This window comes from Cervus canadensis, chromosome 8 (genome assembly GCF_019320065.1).
Source record: "Cervus canadensis isolate Bull #8, Minnesota chromosome 8, ASM1932006v1, whole genome shotgun sequence".
NCBI lineage: Eukaryota > Metazoa > Chordata > Mammalia > Artiodactyla > Cervidae > Cervus > Cervus canadensis.
Genome location: NC_057393.1, coordinates 38,626,496 through 38,637,732, shown reverse-complemented (window position 1 = coordinate 38,637,732; position 11,237 = coordinate 38,626,496). Strand labels below are relative to the sequence as shown.

At 40.1% G+C, this 11,237-nt stretch overlaps 2 long non-coding RNA genes across 2 annotated transcripts in view; one reads left to right on the top strand and one right to left on the bottom strand.

The window, feature by feature from the left end:
- Positions 1 to 354: 354 nt before the first annotated feature.
- On the bottom strand, positions 355 to 5,766 carry LOC122445934. The gene is made up of 3 exons (XR_006270730.1): positions 5,754 to 5,766; positions 4,274 to 4,277; positions 355 to 444 (listed from the first exon to the last, which is right to left on the bottom strand). It is a non-coding gene; the product is annotated as an uncharacterized LOC122445934 (long non-coding RNA).
- Positions 5,767 to 8,939: 3,173 nt separating this feature from the next.
- LOC122446165 overlaps positions 8,940 to 11,237 on the top strand; it is a 246,805-nt gene continuing 244,507 nt past the window's right edge. The window contains exon 1 of the long non-coding RNA XR_006270799.1: positions 8,940 to 9,096. This is a non-coding gene — a long non-coding RNA (uncharacterized LOC122446165). The remainder of the gene's footprint in view (positions 9,097 to 11,237) is intronic.

The window sequence follows — 11,237 nt, the reverse complement described above, 5'->3', positions numbered from 1 at the left end:
TCCAGGTCCAAGCACTCTGGTAAAAGTTTCCAGGTCCCAAGTCCCAGGTCCCAGCCTAGCAGAAATAATGACAAAGTGCAAAAATACAAGATTCTGGATGAAGAGTCAGGTTGTTCTACAGCTTGTTTTTACTCAAGCAAGTTGGGACTCTTGGTTCACAGGGTCTTTTGGGAATATTTATGCTTTATCTCTTTTTCTCTTGAATTTGTTTCTCTGTTGTAGGTTTTGTTTTGAGTACCTTTACTGTTCTCTTCTTTCCTGTTTTTGTGCTGTGTTCTTATCTTTTTAAAAGTTATGTCCTTCTTTTTTACTAGCTATTTTTTTAAAAATTTCAAATTTATTTTTTAATTGAAGGATAATTGTTTTACAGAATTGTGTTGGTTTCTGCCAAACATCAACATGAATGAGCCATCAGTATACATGTGGCCCCCCCCTCCCACTTGCCTCCCCATCCCACTCCTCTGGGTTACTACAGAGTCCCCATTTGAGTTCCCTGAGTCATACAGAAAATTCCCGTTGGCTGTCTATTTGCATATGGTAATGTAACTTTTCATGTTACTCTTTCTAGCTATTTGGAATGCTTATTTCAGTTGTCCTGGTTTTTGGATTTGCTCATTTAAGATGTATTTATCTCTATTCTTGTAGCTATAACTCACAAGTCTTTAAATGTAATGTATTCTTTCTCATTCTGTTATTATTTAGAACATTTTTCTTTTCCCTCCAGTTTTATTGAGATATAATTGACATATACCTGTATGTGTCATATACAAGCTCACTGCATAAATTTGGGGCTTCGCTGGTGTCTCAGATGGTAAAGAATCTGCCTGCAATGCAGGAGACCTGGGTTTGGTCCTTGGGTTGGGAATATCCCCTGGAGAAGGGAATGGCTCCCCACCAGTATTCTTGCCTAGAGAATTTCATGAATGGAGAAGTCTGGTGGGTACAGTCCATGAGTTCACAGAGTTGGACACAATTAAGCAACTAAACACAAACACACACTGCATAAATTTAAGGTGTACAGCATAATGATTTGACTTCCATATGTCATGAAATGATTGCCACAATTAGTTTACTGAACATCCATAATCTCATATAGATACAAAATAAAAGAAAAAATTTTTTCTTTGTGATGAAAACTCATGCTTTAATCTCTTAACAACTTTCATGTATAGCATATAGCCATGCTAGTTATATTAATCATACTGTACATTGCATGCTGCTGCTGCTAAGTTGCTTCAGTCATGGCTGACTCTGTGCAGCCCACCAGGCTCCCCTGTGCCTGGGATTCTCCAGGCAAGAACACTGGAGAGGGTTGCCATTTCCTTCTTCAAGGCACGAAAGTGAAAAGTGAAAGTGAAGTCGCTCAGTCATGTCCGACTCCCAGTGACCCCATGGACTGCAGCCCACCAGGCTCCTCCATCCATGAGATTTTCCAGGCAAGAGTACTGGAGTGGGGTGCTATTGCCTTCTTCAGTACATTGCATACCTAGTACTTATCTACCTTGTAACTGGAAGTTTGTATCTTTTGACTATTTTCAACATATAAAAATATTACATAATTATTGAATATATTCCACAAGCTGTACATTTCATCCTTGTGATTCATTTATTTTGTAACTGGAAATTTATATCTCTTAATTTCCTTCACTTATTTCGCTATACCTCTTCCCACTGGCAACCACTTCTTTGTTCTCTGTATCTGTGACTCAGTTTCTGTTTTGTTATATTTGTTCATTTGTTTTGCTTTTGAGATTCCACATATATGTGAAATCATACAGTACTGTCTTTCTCTGTCTGACTTAGTTCAATTAGAATAGTAATCTCTAGGTCCACCTGTGTTGCTGCAGATGGCATTATTTCATTCTTTTTTATGGCTGAGTAATACTCCATTGTATATGTGTGTGTGTGTGTGTGTGTGTGTGTATGCCACATCTTTATTCATTCATCTATCAATACATACTTAGATTGTTTCCATCCAGATCTTATATTTTAAATTCATCAGTAAAGAGTGAAACCAGGAAGCAGTAGGCATCCCACCCTTGACCCCAAAAGAGGGGGAACTCCAGATCCTTTTTCTATTTCTCTCTCTCTCTCTCTGCCTACCTGTGACCTCTTCATGTGGTCTCAGGGGTGCCACATACTTTCCAGGACATGTGAGTAATAAGCCTTGATTTTTTTCAAAATTTCCTGGTAGTTATTGCTGAGTGTATCTTGCAATTACAGTAAGAACCACAAGGGTCAGCACAACTAAAATATTGACTCCATAAAGGAAATGTCTGTGGGACTCAACACAAGTAGTACAGGCCCAGTTTAATGTCCCGAGGCAATTCTAGTCAGTAGCATCACTATCAATAGGCTGAGACAATATTGTTATTATATATATATATGTATATATATATATACACACACACAGTTTTTATCTTGTTATACTTTTTCTTATTTTATGCTCTTGAGTATTTTCCCTGCCCATTAAAAAAATATATACATGTATATATGCATGTGTGTGTTCACACAGGTATATATGTATATACACAACATATATACATGTGTGTAAATACATGTACGAAACTTAAAATGTTTAAAAACTGCAATATTCTATCATTTGGATGAAATTCTGATGCCTAAATTTGGATGTTGAGTGTATTTGTATGGCAGTGAGTATTAAAGAAGACCTGATTTTGAGGTCAGGGGTTGAATATTCACTTCTGAAATATCTTTCACAGCTCTGGCCTTTCTTGCCCCAGAAGATCCCCCAGAAGCACCCAGGTACAGTGGTGACCATTCTTGCATTGTGGTTCCACTGTGTTCAGTCGCCTCAGTGTGGCTGACTCTGCAACCCCATGGACTGTAGCCCTCCAGGCTCCTCTGTCCATGGGATTTTCCAGGCAAGAGTACTGGAGTGGGTTGCCATTTCTTTCTCCAATTCGTGCATCACACTGGGCTATTTCAGTTGTGTGTTTCTACTTCCTCTACTATACCAGGAACTCCCTGATCTTACGACACCTCATGTTTTACATTTACAGCACAGCGTCAGGCATACTGTGTAGGTTCAGGACACGTTTTAAATAAACATGAGTATTGAGTCATTGAGCAGATCCCCCTCCCACCCCAAGTCATGGGCAGACACTCACTCTGTCAAGCTTCTCCCATTCTGATGAAGTGGCATTCTAAACTGACAGTTGTCTGCTTCCCACTCTACTTAGATGAGTCCTGCGGAGGCAAGCTTTCATGATTCCTGCATCCTAACTGGACTTACATAGATTCTTTTCATGTGTGACACCCAGTGGGTTTTTTTAGGAGTATTTTGTATTGTCATTGTTCTGCTTTCTGAATCTGAAAGTGAGTGGTGGAGGAGACGGGGAAAGAGGGGACAGACTGAGGTTTTTTTGCTGGCATGCCTTGATATTCAGTTATTATTTTGACTTTGGGTAGGTAAGCATTAAAGATTGAATCCTAATTCTGAAAGAGCTTACAACCTCTAGAGGAAAAATGTGAGAACCAAACCCATGTCTTGCTATTTTGTATTTGAATAGTTGAAAGGATTCCCATGCACACAATTTCACCCAGTTTGTGATTTTGTCATCTTTATTGTTTTTAACATTGCTGATATCTGAAGCTAACTGAAAGATAGTCTTTTTATTGACATCTGAGAAGAGAATCATCTTCCAGAACCAACACATCCTTTGTGTGGGAAGTGTTTCCTTTGCTTTTCTCCCCCTAGTAGTTTCTGTTTAGAAGAACTGAGTCTTGGTGCATGTGTCAGGCAGGTCTGTTTCAGAGGTGAGTAGAATAGATGGAGTGGCTGGTGAGATTTCTTTTTCTCTTCCTATACCACTTGTTGAAGATAATGCAATACATATAGTGAGCTCAGAGAAGGAGGAAACTGTAGGTGTTTTTCAGACATTCCACTTGACAGAAGTTGGCCTTCTCCACTTTTTCCCTCTCTCTTTCACCTTCTTACTACTGTTACAGAATTTCAATGAGTTAAGATACTTAAGACCAAGTCAACTGCATGGCAGTTATACTCTGCAAAATGAAAAAGGAAACTAACCTTAAGAATAGAGAAATAAATGATGTTTTCAGTAAGAACACATGCTTTTCAGAGTGCATGAAATCTTAAGAATCTAGAATCTAAAATCACTAGAAGAGTCCATGGATGTGACATAGCTAAACACCTGGGGAATCAGTACTGATGCTTCTTATACTGACGATGGCAGACATCATTAACTAATCACAGCATCTGTCCCACTGTGCAGAGACAGGGCCTCAGAACACCTCTCAGCAAACCATACTGGTTCTTCTCTATTAATTCATGGGAGTTGATACTGAAGATGAAAGCTCTTTGTCTGGTGTGACTTAGACATACTATCCATTGTATGAAGGGAGTTTATCTTACAATGTTTTGGATGGGTGATTCAGGGCTTCCTATTTCCAATGATCTCTGTAGCCCCCAACAGTTATATGTACCACAAAGTTCAGACAAATGAAATGATCTCTGCTTCCCAAATAAAGCCTTGGTTATTCTTCTATAATTTTGTATATCTCGAGCATCATTATCACCCTAATAACATTCCAACAATCCTTCCAAGATCCAAGAACTGCCATTGCAGTCAAAGCTTCTAACCATTTGTGCCTCACAGAATTTTATGATTACTTTTTTATTTTTTTGACCACACTACATGGTCTGTGGGATCTTAGTTCCTCAGCTAGGAGTTGAATGTGTGCCCCTTGCAATGGAAGCACAGTCTTCACCCCAGGACCACCAGGGAGGTCCAGTGATTACTTCTTTAAATCCTCATAGCACTCTGCACCTTATAATAAACTCTAGTAGGTGTTTTGTCTCTAAGACTTTTTAGAAATTTTAAACTGGTTTAAAATTATCTCTTGGCCAACACTTTTTGGGTTTAAGAACTTCTGGATGAAATGTAAAGAGACTCAGATAATCCTGCTAATGTTTGGCTTACCCAGTGCCAAAGTAGTCTGAAATTTTTTCCTTTTCCTAGATTTAATTGATTGAAAGTTTGATGTTTTTCTTTCCAGTGTGAAATCACTTATTCTTGTGTATCAGGAATAAGTCAAATCAGTATCTTAGCAACTATTTTTGAGGCACTTTTCAGTAGCATATGTTTTTTATGCGAAAGTAGATAACTGTATCTTTCCCAGAACATAACAAATATTATAGACAGCCACGGGATCACTAGCCTGATGACCACAAATTTTATGGTAGAACTCACTGACATTTCTATCATATTATTTATGATAAGATAGGAGTGAGATTAACACAAGTCTCTCCTAAGGGTACACTGAAAAATCCAACTTCATTTTTTGGTAATCTCAGCCTTGGAAGTCCCCTGTACATATACGGCCTTACATTACAAAGACATTTCCACGTATGCAGATCTGTGGCATAAAATACATCGTGAAAAATAATGACTCCTCTGAGTTCAAACAGAATTTAGTGAATCTACATTGTATGTGTCATTTAAACACAGACTGCCCTAAATCAATATGTCTGATTATTCTTATTGGTCCTAAACCACAGTTTCTTCCATTTCTTCTTTAGAATTAATGTAAATCTCTCCCTCTTCAAACTGTCATTTCCTATTTTCTGTCCTCCGTGGAATGGACTCATGGCCAGTTACCATTGTTTATATGATACTCTTTCATTGCTTGAAAATTTATCATCAACTTCTCGTCTTCTAGCTGAAATATTTTTTTATTCTTTTAACTTTTCCTCAGAAGGTCTGCTTAACCCCTTCTACCTTTTTAAATAATTGCTCCTCTGGAGACCGCTCTGAGCTCACTAGGTGTTGTTCAATTCCTAATTGAACAGAGTAGTTTAATAAAGGTTGTTCACCATTGCTCCAAGGCAGGTGACTGGGTGATATTTCATGAGAAAGTACTTTGTGGGCTCCAAAGCAACACCCAGATGGGGGAGATGATTATTACTTGCTTGTTTGTGCAGCTAGAGCCAGGTCCTCATTTCTGGAAGTAAGGTTTAAAAATTTCTTTACTTACTTAGTCACTCATTCATTTATCCAACAATAATCTTTTTAGCAAATGCTGTTAGACAAGTATTAGAAATTGGGCAAAATCCATCTCAAGAGTCTTTACCTCTCAATGCCTATGTGACAGCTAAACTTGCTTTTCCAGTTTTTAAAAAAATTGAAGTATAACTGATTTATTTACAATATTGTGTTAGTTTCAGGTATACAGCAAAGTGATTCATATATATACGTGTATATCTATATTCTTTTTCAGATTCTTTTTCATTATAGGTTATTACAAGATATTGAGTATAGTTCCGTGCTACATAATGGGCCCTTTTTGGTTATCTATTTTATATATAGTGGTATGTATCTGTTCACTCTTGCCATCTCCTGTTTGATTACTTCCAATTTGCCTTGATTCATGGACCTAACATTCCAGGTTCCTATGAAATATTGCTTTTTACAACATCAGACTTTGCTTCCATCACCTGTCACATCCACAACTGGGTGTTATTTTTGCTTTGACTCCATCTCTTCATTCTTTCTGGAGTTATTTCTCCACTGATCTCCAGTAGCATATTGGGCACCTACCAACCTGGGGAGTTCATCTTTCAGTGTCCTATCTTTTTGACTTTTCATACTGTTCATGGGGTTCTAAAGGCAAAAATACTGAAGTGGTTTTCCATTCCCTTCTCCAGTGGACCACATTTTGTCAGAACTCTCCACCATGACCCGTCTGTCATGGTGATGACCATTATATCTACTACTGTGGGCAAGAATCCCTTAGAAGAAATGGAGTAGCCATCATAGTCAACAGAAGAGTCCAAAATGCAGTACTTGGATGCAACCTCAAAAACGCAGAATGATCTCTGTTCATTTCCAAGGCAAACCATTCAATATCACAGTAATCCAAGTCTATGCCCCAGCCAGTAATGCTGAAGAAGCTGAAGTTGAATGGTTCTATGAAGACCTACGAGACCTTTTAGAACTAACACCCCCAAAAGATGTCCTTTTCATTATAGGGGACTGGAATGCAAAAGTAGGAAGTCAAGAAACACCTAGAGTAACAGGCAAATTTGGCCTTGGAGTACAGATGAAGCAGGGCAAAGGCTAATAGAGTTTTGCCAAGAGAACGCACTGGTCATAGCAAACACCCTCTTCCAACAACACAAGAGAAGACTCTACACATGGACATCACCAGATGGCTGACACCAAAATCAGATTGATTATATTCTTTGCAGCCAAGGTGGAGAAGCTCTATACAGCCAGCAAAAACAAGACTGGGAGCTGACTGTGGCTCAGACCATGAACTCCTTATTGCCAAATTCAGACTGAAATTGAAGAAAGTGGGCAAAACCACTATACCATTCAGGTATGACCTAAATAAAATTCCTTATGATTATATAGTGGAAGTGAGGAATAGGTTTAAGGGACTAGATCTGATAGACAGAGTGCCTGAAGGACTATGGACAAAGGTTCATGCCATTGTACAGGAGACAGGAATCAATACCATCCCCAAGAAAAATAAATGCAAAAAAGCAAAATGGCTGTCTAAGGAGGACTTACAAATAGCTGAGAAAAGAAGAGAAACGAAAAGCAAAGGAGAAAAGGAAAGATACTCTCATCTGAATACAGAGTTCCAAAGAATAGCAAGAAGAGATAAGAAAGCCTTCCTCAGTGATCAATGCAAAGAAATAGAGGAAAACAATAGAATGGGAAAGACTAGAGATCTCTTCAAGAGAATTAGAGATACCAGGGGAACACTTCATGCAAAGATGGGCACAATAAAGAACAGAAATGGTGTGGACCTAACAGAAGCAGAAGATATTAAGAAGAGGTGGCAAGAGTACACAGAACTATATTTTGGGTCCAAAATCACTGCAGATGGTGACTGCAGCCATGAAATTAAAAGACACTTACTCCTTGGCAAGAAAGTTATGACCAACCTAGACAGCATATTGAAAAGCAGAGACATTACTTTGTCAGCAAAGGTCCATCTAGTCAAGGCTATGGTTTTTCCAGTAGTCATGTATGGATGTGAGAGTTGGACGGTGAAGAAAGCTGAGCACCAAAAAATTGATGCTTTTGAACTGTGGTGTTGGAGAAGACTCTTGAGAGTCCCTTGGACTGCATGGAGATCCAACCAGTCCATCCTAAAGGAGATCAGTCCTGGGTGTTCTTTGGAAGGACTGATGCTGAAGCTGAAACTCCAATACTTTGGCCACCTGATGCGAAGAGCTGACTCATTTGAAAACTCCCTGATGCTGGGAAAGATTGAAGGCAGGAAGAGAAGGGGATGACAGAGGATGAGATGGTTGGATGGCATCACTGACTCAATGGACATGAGTTTGGGTAAACTCCAGGAGTTGGTGATGGACAGGGAGGCCTGGTGTGCTGCAGTCCATGGGGTTGCACAAGCACACGTGCACACGCGCGCACACACACACACACACACACACACACATCAGACAAGCCAACAGAGAGGGCCCACCATCAACAAAGAATATGAAGGCGTGGAAAAACTCTATTATATGGACCCAATTACACGGCCTATTGGGTTCATATGTCTGGAGCATCAAGTGTAATGAGAAGATGACTGGAGAGTCGAATTGAGGCCCCAGGATGAGTGATGTCATACAGCCACCCATGTTGGCCCCAACAAACGTTTTCTATAAAGGACAAGATAGAACATTTTATAGACCATTGTAGACCACATACAGACTCTGTTCCATTTTCTTCTTTTTCTCTTTCCCTTTTCAAGCCCTTTAATTTAAAAGTATAAGAACTATTCTTAGCCCAAGGGTTGTGCAAAAAAACAGTCGGCTAAATTTGGCCTTCATTCTGTAGTTTGTTATACTAAGTCCCTCCCTTGGGTGTATAAAGAATTTCCTCCAGCCAGAGCCACTATGCCAGTGCAACCAGAGAGACTTGGAACACACTGATAAAGAGAGGGACTAATTCGTCCTTGGGGAGTCTTCTCAGAGGCAATGGCATCTGAGTTGTGTTTGGAAGAATAACTAACAGTTCACAAGGAGAAAAGCAAGTTGCAGGGGAGCGATGTTCCTACTGAGTCGGGCTCTGCCATTTGAAGATCATAAGCTATGGGGTAAGGCTTTGTTGGACCTGAGTTTCTTCATCTTTAGGGTGGGTCTTATAATACCTACCCTTCTAATCTGGAAAGAAACACAGTGCAGGTGATATACTACCATCACCGCCACCAACAAAAAGCCCTCTAAACCTTGCTTAAAAGAGCTTAAAGTGCCTGAAAAACGTGGTTGTTATCTTAGACCCTTCATCTTGCCTGAGCCAAGATGACTCATGCCACTCATGTGTGCACAGTAATTGCTGAGATTATTGGGTTTATGCTGGAGTGTTTGGAGCCAACCACTCATCTCTCAAGAGAGAACAGAATGAGTCAGGAACAGACTTTGGCATCTTCTTGTTGTTTTTTATGTGAGCCATTTGCATACTGATCTGAGGCTAAATTCGTTACAGCTCTTTGCTTCTTAAAAGTGCAAGTCATCAGGGGTGGGAGGAGGGGAAATGGGAGGAAGGTGGTCAAAAAGCTTCCAGTTATAAGTAAAGTAAGTACTAGGGATGTAGCACACATGATGATTGTAGTTTACATTATTGTGTGTGACATACATGCAGGCTGCTGAGACTGATTCTGAGACTTCTCATCACAAGGAAACGAATTGTTCCTTCCTTTGCTTTCTCTTTTTATGGTACCTACACAAGATGATTGGAGAAGGAAATGGCAACCCACTCCAGTACTCTTGCCTGGAGAGTCCCGTGGACAGAGAAGCCTGGTGGGCTGCAGTCCATGGGGTCGCACAGAGTCAGACACGACTGAAGCAACTTAGCAGCAGTAGCAGCAGCATACAAGATGATGGATGTTAACTAAATTTTTATGGTAGTCACTTCACAATAGTTTATGCAGTTTAGTTCATTATGCTGTAAACCTTAAACTTATAGTAATGTATGTCAATTATATCTGAATAAAACTAGAAAACAAAGTACAAGTCAGAAGACTTTTTGGTGTTTTCCGAGGGGCAATATCAGGATCTCCCCAACTATTAACTTTTTCTATCATTCCACAATGCCTGATGTTCCAACAGAGTGGATCCAAGTACTTCTTTAGAAAGGAAATAGCATTTTGGACAACCGGAGGTGAGTCAGACATCATATATGCTAAGTCACCTCAGTTGTGTCCGACTCTTTGTGACCCCATGGACTGTAGCCCAGCAGGGTCCTCTGTCCATGGGATTCTCCAGACAAGAATACTGGAGTGGGTTGCCATTTCCTCCTCTAGGGAGGACACCTTAAACTAGGTATTAGCCAGAGAAATCATTTTCGTGCACCTGATTCTGAGAAAGGCTGAGGTAGAGACATGGGACTCTAGGAAGATGACGTGGGTCCAAACTCTTTGTGCTAATTACTTAGCCTTTGTGTTTCTCTGTTTCTTCTCCAGGACATAAGATGGTGCCACGACCTTATAGTTGCCATTAAGATGGAATGCACAAGCATATGTCAGGAACACAGAGCAGTGCCTGACAGACAGTGACAGATGTTAGCTGTTATTATTTCTAGTTAAGGTCAAGTTGAAACAGAGGGATAGTTTTGTAACTGGAGCTAGGAGTGTGGAGAGGGGAAAACTGCTGTTGTTCAGTTGCTAAGTTGTGTCTGATTCTTTGTGACCCCATGGATTGCAGCCCACCAGGCTCCTCTGTCCTCCACTATCTCTTGGAGTTTGCTCAAATTCATGTCCATTGAATTGGTGATGCCATCCTACCATCTCATCCTCTGCTGCTCCTTTCTCCTTTTGCCTTCAATCTTTCCCAGCATCCAGGTCTTTTCCAATGAGTTGGCTCTTTGCATCAGGTGGTCGACGTATTGTAGTTTCAACATCAGGATCAGTCCTTGCAATGAATATTCAGGGTTGATTTCCTTTAGGATTGACTGGTTTTGTCTCCTTGCAGTCCAAGGAACTCTTAAGAGTCTTCTCCAGCACCACAATTCAAAAGCCACAATTCAAAAAATCAGTTCTTTGGTACTCAGCCTTCTTTATGGGGAAAGCTGCCATGTGTGCACGCTCAGTTATGTCTGACTCTGTGACCTTATGGACTGTAGCCTGCCAGGCTCCTCTGTCCATAGGATTCTCCAGGCTTACTGGAGTGGGTTGCCATTTCCTCCTCCAGGAAAAAGCTGAGATAAGACTAAATATAAGCATCATCTAGGTTATTTTTT